The sequence below is a fragment of the Coregonus clupeaformis genome, unplaced genomic scaffold (assembly GCF_020615455.1).
Source record: "Coregonus clupeaformis isolate EN_2021a unplaced genomic scaffold, ASM2061545v1 scaf0072, whole genome shotgun sequence".
NCBI classification, from domain to species: domain Eukaryota; kingdom Metazoa; phylum Chordata; class Actinopteri; order Salmoniformes; family Salmonidae; genus Coregonus; species Coregonus clupeaformis.
In genome coordinates, this window is record NW_025533527.1 from 777,141 (window position 1) to 791,214 (window position 14,074).

A 14,074-nucleotide genomic window follows, 5' to 3' on the forward strand; every position below is an offset into this window, starting at 1 on the left:
TGTATACAACACAAGGATGTACATGTGTGAGTGTGTATCAATGTTGGGCTCAATTCGAACTGAAGGCAGTCAATTCAGGAAGTGATTTGAATAAAAATTCAGATATTTTTTTACTTTGGAAATAAATAGCTTCTACTTTTCAGTTTATTGAGAAGTAATAGAAAATAAATGCCCTTTTTTTTGTTGTAATTTTAGTTTACTTTCTGAATTGACTGCCTTCGATTAGAATTGAGCCCAACCCTGCTGTGTATAAGTCTGTGTGTACACATAAAGAATGCTGCCATTAGTTCTCTCCACTAGGCTGATAGCCTTACAGGACACATTTTAAATTCATGGCGCTTAGTGTTACGATGCCTCTTAATCCAAGGGGAATCAATGCTTAATAACCTATGAAAATGTACATGCTCTGTTTTACCATCGCCAGCGGCCTAGTCATACACCCTTGGGGGCTTTCAATTCGCCTCATTAGCAGTAATAAAACAATCTCAACCAATATTAAAGATTAGTGGGAAGGAATCAAATGAGGTGAATCGTCTGTTCAACTGGGGTCACAGGAGGCATGATCTAAGAGTGATAAAAGCCAGTTGGAAAAAGAATGCTCTGTCCAGCAAAATCATCACATAGCCTAGTGGTCAAACACAGATGTCATTGCCAACCTCCTAGGTATTCTGACAACAGTTACATGTAATTTCACAGTGTCTCCATTTATGGAAGTGCATATGTGTGTGTGATAAGTCATTGCCTGTTCATGTGTGTATCAATCTAGGATGTGTCTACCCATACAGTACATGCATGCTCTCATGTTCAAGTGTACATGTGCCTGCTAGCGCCTGTGGCCATGTCACTTAATCATTGGTGTGGCAGCACTACTCAGCCATATGCTAGATGGATGGGGCTGCCTGGGCTAAGCCCCCATAGTTAATAGTAAAGGCTTGACCTGCTGTGGTGCACACACTGCTGGATGAATGCTGGGGCTTAGAGGCACAGGGATGAATGCTTCCAGGGCTTAGAAGCCTTCATCTTCCTGCTACAGACACGCCAGCGCCACGACCAAAAGCCCTCATACTTCAGCTCTCATAAATGCATATATGTTATTATTGCCAATGGGCTGATCTCTACCAGATATTAAATCCATCAGTCACCCCTACTGGCTGATCTCTACCAGATATTAAATCCATCTGGTCCCCTACTGGCTGATCTCTACTAGATATTAAATCCATCAGGTTCCCTTACTGGCTGATCTCTACCAGATATTAAATCCATCTGGTCCCCTACTGGCTGATCTCTACCATATATTAAATCCATCAGGTTCCCCTGCTGGCTGATCTCTACCAGATATTCAATTCATCAGGTTCCCCTACTGGCTGATCTCTACCAGATATTCAATCCACCAGGTTCCCCTACTGGCTGATCTCTACCAGATATTAAATCCATCAGGTTCCCCTACTGGCTGATCTCTACCATATATTAAATCCAACAGGCACCCCTACTGGTTGATCTCTACCAGATATTAAATCCATCAGGTTCCCCTACTGGCTGATCTCTACCAGATATTAAATCCATCAGGTTCCCCTAATGGCTGATCTCTACCACATATTAAATCCATCAGGTTCCCCTGCTGGCTGATCTCTACCAGATATTAAATCCAGCAGGTTCCCCTGCTGGCTGATCTATTACCAGATATTAAATCCATCAGGTTCCCCTACTGGCTGATCTCTACCAGATATTAAATTCATCAGGTTCCCCTGCTGGCTGATTTATACCAGATATTAAATACATCTGGTTCCCCTGCTGGCTGATCTCTACCAGATATTAAATCCATCTGGTCCCCCTACTGGCTGATCTCTATCAGGTATTAAATCCATCTGGTCCCCCTACTGGCTGATCTCTATCAGATATTAAATCCATCAGGTTCCCCTACTGGCTGATCTCTACCAGATATTAAATTCATCAGGTTCCCCTGCTGGCTGATTTATACCAGATATTAAATCCATCAGGTTCCCCTACTGGCTGATCTCTACAAGATATTAAATCCATCAGGTTCCCCTAATGGCTGATCTCTACCACATATTAAATCCATGAGGTTCCCCTGCTGGCTGATCTCTACCAGATATTAAATCCAGCAGGTTCCCCTGCTGGCTGATCTATTACCAGATATTAAATCCATCAGGTTCCCCTACTGGCTGATCTCTACCAGATATTAAATCCATCAGGTTCCCCTGCTGGCTGATTTATACCAGATATTAAATACATCTGGTTCCCCTACTGGCTGATCTCTATCAGATATTAAATCCATCAGGTTCCCCTACTGGCTGATCTCTACCAGATATTAAATTAATCAGGTTCCCCTGCTGGCTGATTTATACCAGATATTAAATACATCTGGTTCCCCTGCTGGCTGATCTCTACCAGATATTAAATCCATCAGGTTCCCCTACTGGCTGATCTCTACCAGATATTAAATCCATCTGGTCCCCCTACTGGCTGATCTCTGTCAGGTATTAAATCCATCTGGTTCCCCTACTGGCTGATCTCTATCAGATATTAAATCCATCAGGTTCCCCTACTGGCTGATCTCTACCAGATATTAAATCCATCAGGTTCCCCTGCTGGCTGATTTATACCAGATATTAAATATTAAATACATCTGGTTCCCCTGCTGGCTGATCTCTACCAGATATTAAATCCATCAGGTTCCCCTGCTGGCTGATTTATACCAGATATTAAATACATCTGGTTCCCCTGCTGGCTGATCTCTACCAGATATTAAATCCATCAGGTTCCCCTACTGGCTGATCTCTACCAGATATTAAATCCATCAGGTCCCCCTACTGGCTGATCTCTGTCAGGTATTAAATCCATCTGGTCCCCCTACTGGCTGATCTCTATCAGATATTAAATCCATCAGGTTCCCCTACTGGCTGATCTCTACCAGATATTAAATCCATCAGGTTCCCCTGCTGGCTGATTTATACCAGATATTAAATACATCTGGTTCCCCTGCTGGCTGATCTCTACCAGATATTAAATCCATCAGGTTCCCCTGCTGGCTGATTTATACCAGATATTAAATACATCTGGTTCCCCTGCTGGCTGATCTCTACCAGATATTAAATCCATCAGGTTCCCCTACTGGCTGATCTCTACCAGATATTAAATCCATCAGGTTCCCCTGCTGGCTGATTTATACCAGATATTAAATACATCTGGTTCCCCTGCTGGCTGATCTCTACCAGATATTAAATCCATCAGGTTCCCCTACTGGCTGATCTCTACCAGATATTAAATCCATCTGGTCCCCCTACTGGCTGATCTCTGTCAGGTATTAAATCCATCTGGTCCCCCTACTGGCTGATCTCTATCAGATATTAAATCCATCAGGTTCCCCTGCTGGCTGATTTATACCAGATATTAAATACATCTGGTTCCCCTGCTGGCTGATCTCTACCAGATATTAAATCCATCAGGTTCCCCTGCTGGCTGATTTATACCAGATATTAAATACATCTGGTTCCCCTGCTGGCTGATCTCTACCAGATATTAAATCCATCAGGTTCCCCTACTGGCTGATCTCTACCAGATATTAAATCCATCAGGTTCCCCTGCTGGCTGATTTATACCAGATATTAAATATATCTGGTTCCCCTGCTGGCTGATCTCTACCAGATATTCAATTCATCAGGTTCCCCTACTGGCTGATCTCTACCAGATATTCAATCCATCAGGTTCACCTACTGGCTGATCTCTACCAGATATTAAATCCATCAGGTTCCCCTACTGGCTGATCTCTACCATATATTAAATCCAACAGGCACCCCTACTGGTTGATCTCTACCAGATATTAAATCCATCAGGTTCCCCTACTGGCTGATCTCTACCAGATATTAAATCCATCAGGTTCCCCTAATGGCTGATCTCTACCACATATTAAATCCATCAGGTTCCCCTGCTGGCTGATCTCTACCAGATATTAAATCCAGCAGGTTCCCCTGCTGGCTGATTTATACCAGATATTAAATACATCTGGTTCCCCTGCTGGCTGATCTCTACCAGATATTAAATCCATCAGGTTCTCCTACTGGCTGATCTCTACCAGATATTAAATCCATCAGGTTCCCCTGCTGGCTGATTTATACCAGATATTAAATACATCTGGTTCCCCTGCAGGCTGATCTCTACCAGATATTAAATCCATCAGGTGCCCCTACTGGCTGATCTCTACCAGATATTAAATCCATCTGGTCCCCCTACTGGCTGATCTCTATCAGGTATTAAATCCATCTGGTCCCCCTACTGGCTGATCTCTATCAGATATTAAATCCATCAGGTTCCCCTACTGGCTGATCTCTACCAGATATTAAATCCATCAGGTTCCCCTGCTGGCTGATTTATACCAGATATTAAATCCATCAGGTTCCCCTGCTGGCTGATCTCTACCAGATATTAAATCCATCAGGTTCCCCTACTGGCTGATCTCTACCAGATATTAAATCCATCTGGTCCCCCTACTGGCTGATCTCTATCAGATATTAAATCCATCAGGTTCCCCTACTGGCTGATCTCTACCAGATATTAAATCCATCAGGTTCCCCTGCTGGCTGATTTATACCAGATATTAAATCCATCAGGTTCCCCTGCTGGCTGATCTCTACCAGATATTAAATCCATCAGGTGCCCCTACTGGCTGATCTCTACCAGATATTAAATCCATCTGGTCCCCCTACTGGCTGATCTCTATCAGGTATTAAATCCATCTGGTCCCCCTACTGGCTGATCTCTATCAGATATTAAATCCATCAGGTTCCCCTACTGGCTGATCTCTACCAGATATTAAATCCATCAGGTTCCCCTGCTGGCTGATTTATACCAGATATTAAATCCATCAGGTTCCCCTGCTGGCTGATCTCTACCAGATATTAAATCCATCAGGTGCCCCTACTGGCTGATCTCTATCAGATATTAAATCCATCAGGTTCCCCTACTGGCTGATCTCTACCAGATATTAAATACATCTGGTTCCCCTGCTGGCTGATCTCTACCAGATATTAAATCCATCAGGTTCCCCTAATGGCTGATCTCTACCAGATATTAAATCCATCAGGTTCCCCTGCTGGCTGATTTATACCAGATATTAAATACATCTGGTTCCCCTGCTGGCTGATCTCTACCAGATATTAAATCCATCAGGTTCCCCTACTGGCTGATCTCTATCAGATATTAAATCCATCTGGTCCCCCTACTGGCTGATCTCTACCAGATATTAAATCCATCTGATCCCCTTGCTGGCTGATCTCTATCAGATATTAAATCCATCTGGTCCCCTGCTGGCTGATCTCTACCAGATATTAAATCCATCAGGTTCCCCTACTGGCTGATCTCTACCAGATATTAAATCCATCTGGTTCCCCTACTGGCTGATCTCTACCAGATATTAAATCCATCTGGTCCCCCTGCTGGCTTATCTCTATCAGATATTAAATCCATCTGGTCCCCCTGCTGGCTGATCTCTACCAGATATTAAATACATCTGGTTCCCCTACTGGCTGATCTCTACCAGATATTTAATCCATCTGATTCCCCTGCTGGTTGATCTCTACCAGATATGAAATCCAACAGGCACCCCTACTGGCTGATCTCTACCAGATATTAAATCCATCTGATCCCCCTGCTGGCTGATCTCTACCAGATATTAATTCCATCAGGTTCCCCTACTTGCTGATCTCTACCAGATATTAAATCCATCAGGTTCCCCTACTGGCTGATCTCTACCAGATATTAAATCCATCTGGTTCCCCTGCTGGCTGATCTCTATCAGATATTTAATCCATCAGGCTCCCCTGCTGGCTGATTTCTACCAGATATTAAATCCATCTGGTCCCCTGCTGGCTGATCTCTACCAGATATTAAATCCATCAGGTTCCCCTCCTGGAAAAAAAATAACCTTCCTTTCCAGGGCATTTTCTTAATAACATACATAACTTCCCCCTGGCAAAAGCACTTCTCTATGGCCTTGACAACTTAAATAGCACTCTGAAAAATCAATGCCTGCATCTGGCCCGGTGTGTAAAAGAGGGGTGAGACAGAGAAATGTGTTTGTGTGTGTGTCTGTTGGAGAGAGAAGAGAAGAAAGAGAGAGAAGAGAAGAAAGAGAGAGACAGACAGACAGACAGACAGACAGACAGATAGATAGATAGATAGATAGATAGATAGATAGATAGATAGATAGATAGATAGATAGATAGATAGATAGATAGATAGATAGATAGATAGATAGATAGATAGATAGATAGATAGATAGATAGATAGATAGATAGATAGATAGATAGATAGAGATAGGGGGGTAGAAGAGAGAGAGAGAGAGCGAGAGAGAGAGAGAGAGAGAGAGAGAGAGAGAGAGAGAGAGAGAGAGAGAGAGAGAGAGAGAGAGAGAGAGAGAGAGAGAGAGAGAGAGAGAGAGAGAGAGATGAGAGAGATAGATAGATAGATAGATAGATAGATAGATAGATAGATAGATAGATAGATAGATAGATAGAGATAGGGGGTAGAAGAGAGAGAGAGAGAGAGAGAGAGAGAGAGAGAGAGAGAGAGAGAGAGAGAGAGAGAGAGAGAGAGGCCATATTTATGTAAATCTTGTTCTGTGCATATGAATGACAAAGACAGAGACAGAGTGATGCTAGAATCTATGAGAAAACATATGATAAATACCCCTGAGACAAATCTGAGAGATATTCCCTGCCAAGGTTATTAACCAAATTTCAACTGCTCCACATGGCATATACAGTACATAACCGAAACCCTCCCCAAACAAACTGTTAAGTTAATATACTGAACTATTTCCGTGCTGAAAAACCAGAGGAGCTAAAACAAGAGGTCTTGTGTTCATGACTCAGGTCATTAACGGACCGAAAATGGCACAGCCAATAAACATATACCTCTTCTGATAACGCTGGTAAAATACAGACCCACCCCTAAGCTAAACTTCTCGTCCACTACTTTGGCCAAAACCCAAGAGGTCCTAAAAGTAAGACTTGGTGTATATTTACCCTCCCCCCAAAATATATGGGGGATTGGAAATGATGCAGACAATTACATTGATGGAAACTACAATCTATCTGCAATATTAAAACTGATCTACCCCAAAGAAAAACGTACTCTAAGAATAAATGCAAATTCTGGCACGGTCTTACAGTCTTCTTTATGAATGATTGATGACCCAGCCCGCTCTCTGGGAGTATTGTAGGGATAACATTTTAATATATAGGCACTATCTGGCTTTAGGTCATGGTTTGCTATTAATCTTTCTCCCACCTATCACTTATCACAAGGTTATAGGCACGCTGACCACTTCCCGAAACGATGTTCCAAATTATAACGAATGCTTACGTGACATAAATATTCTTTATGGAATCTGCTTGACAGAGAGGAGAAGGGAAGACATTTAAGAGGAGGGCCGTGGTAGTGTATTTCTGCCTATGGTGGGTAATGCAAACCTATGGTCTCACCAAATATACAGAATTGACTGACAAAAGTGAAAGTATCGTGTTGTTTAGGAAATATATATTTTGTCTACAGTAACTATTGAAATGAAAACTAAAAGTTATGTCAGATTAAATGACGTATTCACATAAATAAATATAGTTTAAAGGTAACCTTGTTTGTCGTTTTACCCGGGGCTGGAGAGAGTAGTGTGAGGGAGAAAACTGAACTCATCTGATGTTAAAGTAAAATGCTGCTATAGGACGGCATGCTTCCTAAAGGCATTTCCCCCAGAGGTTGTATGCTTCACCACTTTATTCCACCTCCCTCATACATGCAAATGTCATGCTAATTAAATAGAAAGCTTTGCTGCATTACAGCAACAAGTAAGCATTTTCCAGATGTGCGTGTTTTCCTGTCCTCAAAGTGAGTTAGTGAGTAATATTCATCTCAACTACTTTGAAGTGTTTTTAATGACAGAATAGTACAGATAGACTCACATGAAATAGTACAATGTGAGCCAGCCATAACAGTGTCTGTCACAATTGCTATAGGGAGCTCAATCTTTGTTCCCATTCTGACTGACAAGCGGATGTTTGTAACCTTAAAAGAGGCATTGGGGATTTGTGTGTGTGTGTGAGAAAGAGAGAAAGAGAGGGGGGGGGGGAGAAAGAGAGAGAGACAGAGAAAGATAGACGGAAAGAGAAAGAGAAAGAGAAAAAGAGAGAGAGGGAAAGATGGAGGAAAAGAGAGAGAGAGAGAGAGAGAGAGAGAGAGAGAGAGAGAGAGAGAGAGAGAGAGAGAGAGAGAGAGAGAGAGAGAGAGAGAGAGAGAGAGAGAGAGAGAGAGAGAGAGAGAGAGAGAAAGCCTGTATGTGTGAACTTGTTTGTAAGAGATTACATCTGTCCAAAACATAAAGCTTTTCATAAAGCCATTAGTGGAGTAAAACAACATCCATTTCCCCTAAGGGGTATTATTAGGCTATCTTTCCCAAATACTATGGAATAGGTGGGAGAGAACAATCTAATTATATGGAAATACACCGGGGGAAAAAATAATTTCTAAACTACAACCCTAGTGAGTGTGAGAGGGGGGGGAGTGAGAGAGATAGAGAAAGACAGATGGAAAGAGAGAGAGAGGGAGAGAGAGAGAGAGAGGGAAATAGAGAAAGATAGAGGGACAGTGTTTCACACAACAGTGAAAAGATGCATGTCTATTCCTTAAACAGATTACTCCACATGCAACAAACACATAACTGACACACAGCCCAAAACCCTGGTTAACTTAATTTTGGATGGACGTCTGCAGCAGCGTAATGCCTGTCGACCTGTCGGCTGCCGGCTGGGCGCCGCGCTGCGCCCGCTCTATGCTGTGCTGTTGGAGGATTATATACTCAGCCTGTCAGTTCCGCCAGGCTAGCGCTGCTGTGGTTCGGTCGCCAGCTTTGTTTGATTGTTTGCTGCTCGCTGTAGTGAAATGCAAGTGCAGACATCTCAGGGCTGTTCACAGCGCATTGCCTCCTTCCTCACTCTAGTTCATGCTCTATTTAAACTGCTTCTCTACTCTTTTTCCAACCAAATAGAGGTTGGCCACAATCTACAGCCATGGGTGGGCAAACTACAGCCATGGGTGGGCAAACTACAGCCGGGGTGGGCAAACTACAGCCATGGGTGGGCAAACTACAGCCATGGGTGGGCAAACTACAGCCAGGGGTGGGCAAACTACAGCCATGGGTGGGCAAACTACAGCCGGGGTGGGCAAACTACAGCCATGGGTGGGCAAACTACAGCCAGGGGTGGGCAAACTACAGCCGGGGTGGGCAATCTACAGCCATGGGTGGGCAAACTACAGGGGGGTTTAAAAAGGACTCCAGGCCACATTTGAATGCCTAAAACTAGATATAAAGTATGAAGAATTGATAACGGACCTATATATTGTTTTATAACTGCACCTTTTCTGGCCCACAAATTGGTTTTGAGTAACAAATCGGGCAAAAAAAATATCTGTTTTTGGCCCTTTGTTGAATTTCCAAATCCCGATATGGCCTTAGAGACAAAAAGTTTGCCCACCCCTGCTCTAAGTCATACTATGTATCACTTTAGCAGTAAAATGTTGTTTAGTACACTGTAATAGATACTGTAATTACCTCACAGGGTTTGCATCTCAGGCAAGTCTGTGAAATGACTGCAGTAAGTTACACTTTGATGTAAAAGGCTATTGGTGCGTGCATGAGTGTGTGCGCACACAAGTGTAGAATGTTTAGATTTTATGGTGTATAACTTTTGAAGTCCTCGATACCTTCCAGTATAACACACAGGGTTCCTACACTGGGACGTTTTCACGGGGTAAATTGAAGCAGTCATGTTGGTGTGTGTAGGTCTGTACTGGGTGGCATCTACCACCAGGTGGTTCCTCAGACTGATGACCAACCTCATCCAGCAGGATTGTCTGAGAGCTGAGAGCAGGAACAGGCTCTGGTTTCCCTCCAGTGAAACTCTACCAGTTGCCATGTCTCTCTCTCATTCCCGCTGACACATTCACACAACAGACCCTGCTGTTGCTCTTCACGCCTGACTTTTTCAATTAACCCCTGTGCCCCTAAGCGCTGTCACACGAGATGCTATTGGAGGTTTTATGTAGCCAACTCAATTGGTCACAGGGCAAACTTCTAAATGAAATGTGGCTTTTGAGTGATTTATTGCTCAGATTGAAAGTTGAGTGCTTGGTAGAGAAGCGGGGTAGAAAATGGAAAAGCCTGTTAAGTCTATCAAATTGAATTGTATTTGCAAACAAATCCCAGTTGTTGCCCTTGCCCTATTTAAACTTATTGAAATGAAGTCCAAATAACATGCTGGGTGACAAAATATCCCTCCCTATTTCTTTCACCTTACCGTTGGTTGGATGTGTACGGGGTAGTCTGGGATAGTGTGCTTCTGCAAGGGGTGAAAATGCCCATCTCCTCTGCGGTAAACACATTCAGATCACATGTAGTGGAGGTATGGACTGTGTCGTGCGCTTCATCATTGGAGGCCCGGGGCTTGATTTGTGGCACGACTCTGAGAGATTGAGTTTGAGAAAAAAATCCTGAGGAGAGGAGATGCCATTACACGCTAGTGGAGCTGGTCGACTCCCACTGGTGTTGATCCTGCATAGCATGGCTGGCAGGGACAACTTTTTAACTCATGATGATATGAAATTCATTTATTCATATATAGGGAGATCATTTCAGTTATGGAATATCTATTTAGGTCATGGCATACATAACATTATGGATATTCTTACACAACAGGGTATTTGAATAAATTAACTAATCTGATATGCATCAGCTGTTGATGTGATTTTCTCCATACAAAAAGACTAACAAACTCAAAGTGAGTGTGAGTGACTATACTTTAGAAAGATATCACCCATATTTCCACTTGTAACAAAATGTGATTCGTTGGTACCAAAGTCCTAAGCGCATTTGCTACAAGTACATTTCAGACTTGACTTACTCAGTTAGACCTAGCACCAGTACTTTGCATGTAAATATAAAAGTTAAGCATGGAGCCCATACATATTTCCCAAAGCGCCAGAGCGAATCCCACTCCACCTTGCCAGCCTGTATTTCTCTACTATACAGGACACTTCAAAATGAGTCACTCCCCTGTAAGAATGAATAACATACGCGTAAGTAGGCCGACGGCCACTTCTCTCCATTCTCATTCACTGCTGTCTCAACAGGTCACTCCGTGACGAGGTCCTTGAAAGCTAATAGATCCGCTTAAGACACAAATATCACTATGGTGTCTTGGCAAACTGCAGCCTCGCCGCAATCACTTCCTACTGGGAGACATTTGGGGATTATTGCTTTGCCCATCATTCAGTCAGCAGAAAGGCGCAGTGACGGAGCGATTGGCGGCCATGGCTGGCAGTCTATTGAGGGTGTGCGTGCCTGCCCTATCAATCATTTTTAATGGAAGAGCTCCACAGGCAAGCAGGCAGGAGCAATCCGGGGCAGTCCACAGCTCAGGAATAAGGCTCTCTTCCATAATGTCTGGGAAAGCCTTGTACTGCACACAAGTGCATACAAGTACAGACACACACACACACACACAAACACACATACACACACAATGTCCCTTCTTCACTCCCTGACCTCCTCCCTCTAACTGGGTGAATCAGAGTGTATGAATAATGTATGAAGTACAAGCTGTAAAGGCCTGGCCAGCCACAACCCCGCCAGATGAGGATTTAAACTTTACTTTGATGCGTTCAAATAGACTGAAAACACAGTCTGCATAGCGAACTGCTTTCTGTTGGTAGGCCTACCATCATCACATTGCTCTATAGAGAGACCACTGGCTGTAGACACGGGTGTTCCATGATCAAACTACTTTTGGAATCAGACTGATGCATTATGATGTATGCCATTATCTATGTTGGACATAGAGTACATATCTTCTTTGAATATCAACTTGTTCCCAGTCAAAAGCTGCCGTTTTCCCTCAACCTTTACCATGTCCTTACAATAGTAGTTATGTGAAAACCCACTATATAAACTTCACTCGCCTTTCCCCTCAGGACTGTTGGTTGCCATTTCAGCCGGAATTCTCTTAATGCTCTAAATCTGGAAGATTATTTCAACAGGAATACTCTTATTTTTATTTTATTTTTTTAAGTCACCTGTCGAGAGGCGGAAATCATGCATGTGTAGCTGGTTTTGTGCCACCAAGTCCTCCAGACTTTTTTGAGAGGCTCGGTGACCTGTTCAGCTCTTTCATCCTGTGTTTAAGTACCGATCGCGAACGGCCGGGAACGAAATAAACTGTACATGAAAGAGTGGAGAGCAGAAGGCCTAACAGCAAACAAACCCACTGGTATAAACCGCTTGGAATATTCACACAGGACCCGAGTCTCTCTCTGGAGCTAGCTTTATTTGATGCTAACAGGGTGAATTTCATTTCCCTGACAAAGTACAATATGTACACTCCAAAATAACAAATATTAACATCGTCAAATAACTATAATTACACTCAGTCTGGAATCTGGGTGAGATCTTTTTTTTCAAAGTAAATTCACTATTGAGAATTGTCTAAAACAAAGTAAAGGTATGGTATTTAGAATAGTGTTGAAAGAAACACTGGTCTGATTTTCCAGGCATTTCCCTAGATGATCTGTTTATGAGGATTACAAAATCATATGAAAGTAAACAATTTTGATTTATCATCCATTCTGATAAAACACAGATGTCCATTTAATTAACATGGTTTAAACAGCAACAACCTCATCAGAATATGCTACAACACTTCCACACAAAAAGTACACTTACCCACCAGGATGTGACGCTATTAAATGACTAATTACCTAAAACAATAAATCTGTTTTAATAATGTGATTAATATTTCCAAAAACTCTTCACGGGAAGCCCACAGCTTCATTCCTATTAACTTCAACAATGACTAACAACATTCAGTGGATTTGAGTTTTTAATTAATCTGAACGTGCCTCCCTGAGGGCCCTGGTTCTCACACACTTGGCAGAGGTATTAACTGTAAGCCACTGAGAGGTGGAGAGAACTCAACACACTCCCTGCTGAATCTAACACCTATCAAAACAAAATGATAAAGCTGTAGCACATTTAGCAGGGCCACTGGACCTTCAATACCCTGGCAGACTGGTAGAATCCCTGGTTATATTATCACTGGCTATGTTTGTGTGACATGTGTGACATGTTTTGCCTCTTAATCCCATTAAATCAGATGGAACAACACTTCTGTTTTCACTCCCACAATGCCTCGGTTTAAGACGGCAAACACAGGCGTGAAAGTAACTGTTTTTATTGGAGAGCGCTTGTCACTCTTGTAGGTCATGTAGGGAAAACGGGCCTCTGTATCCTTCCCTTTCACAACTGCGGTTCGTTTATAGCCTGCTGAGGTTACTGAATTATTCATTAATTGTGAGTAGGTGGGCCACGATACAACCAAACAATTAACTGCATTACACTGAATAAGGTGTTTAGTTTTAGACTGAGGATTGTTTGTGGGAGAGTGAATGAGTTAGCAGGAACGAAAAACAAAGGATACCTTGTTAAAAAGAAACAAATATTAGTACTATTATTGTGTTATTATTATATTTTTTAGGGTCAACAATTACTTGTATCATATTACTAAATAAAGTATATTTCTTTTTGATATACTGTTTGTTAGCCTGTTTAGTTTGGGGGGGTGGGGGGGTGTACATTTATAATTCCTCTGTTGTGATTTTGTTGTGATCTAAAAGCATTAAATGAATGCTTTGATTTTAAGTGCACAACATTCTTAGAGCTACACACAATGCGCCCGCCCACAGTCCTTACATTGTGATGCATTTGTATGTGAGCATGTGATGCATTTGTTGCAGGTTTGCCTTCATGAGGGTTTGTAAATTGTATGTATTCCAATTGCTCAGTGTGAGAATGAACCAGGGTTTTGCCACCTAATACAGTGAGTGGAAGTGAGATATGACCCCCAGATCCCCCTGAACACTCACTGATGCGATGTTTACCCCTTCAGCAACACTGAGAGCAAGCACAACACTGGGTGTGGGTACGTGTGTGTGTGTGTGTGTGTGTGTGTGT

At 42.6% G+C, this 14,074-nt stretch overlaps 1 protein-coding gene across 2 annotated transcripts in view; it reads right to left on the reverse strand.

Annotated features, from left to right (window-relative positions):
- LOC121553395 (GDNF family receptor alpha-1) overlaps nucleotides 1–14,074 on the reverse strand; it is a 91,629-nt gene that overhangs the window by 57,840 nt on the left and 19,715 nt on the right. The gene's annotated exons all lie outside the window — the stretch shown is intronic.